This window comes from Penaeus monodon, chromosome 34 (genome assembly GCF_015228065.2).
Source record: "Penaeus monodon isolate SGIC_2016 chromosome 34, NSTDA_Pmon_1, whole genome shotgun sequence".
Lineage (NCBI taxonomy): Eukaryota > Metazoa > Arthropoda > Malacostraca > Decapoda > Penaeidae > Penaeus > Penaeus monodon.
The window spans coordinates 28,210,740-28,211,113 of NC_051419.1; positions in this window are offsets into that span (position 1 = coordinate 28,210,740).

Consider the following 374-nt stretch of genomic DNA (forward strand, 5'->3'; position numbering starts at 1 on the left):
CTAGGAATATATAAACACAAGAAGCAAGAAATACAGAGAAAGAGTGAATACCAGAGAACGATAAAGAAAAGAAAAAGACTGGAACAGAAACAGCAACAGAGAAGAAAGAAACAAGAGAGAGAGCAAGAAAAAGAACTCTAAAGAAAATCGACCGAAAAAAAACAGAAACAGAAACCAGCTGTTTTCTTTCTTCGGAAATCAAAGAAAGTTCGAGAGAAGAACAACAAGAAAGTAAAATTCAGAGTTTTCTTCGTGTTTCTGCCTCCGCGAAGATGGAGAAAGGACGATAAGAGGAAGAGAAAAGACGAGGAAAGGGACCTGTATCTTTCACAAAATTAAGCTGTTGGTGCTGAGTAATCACACTATCTACTGTC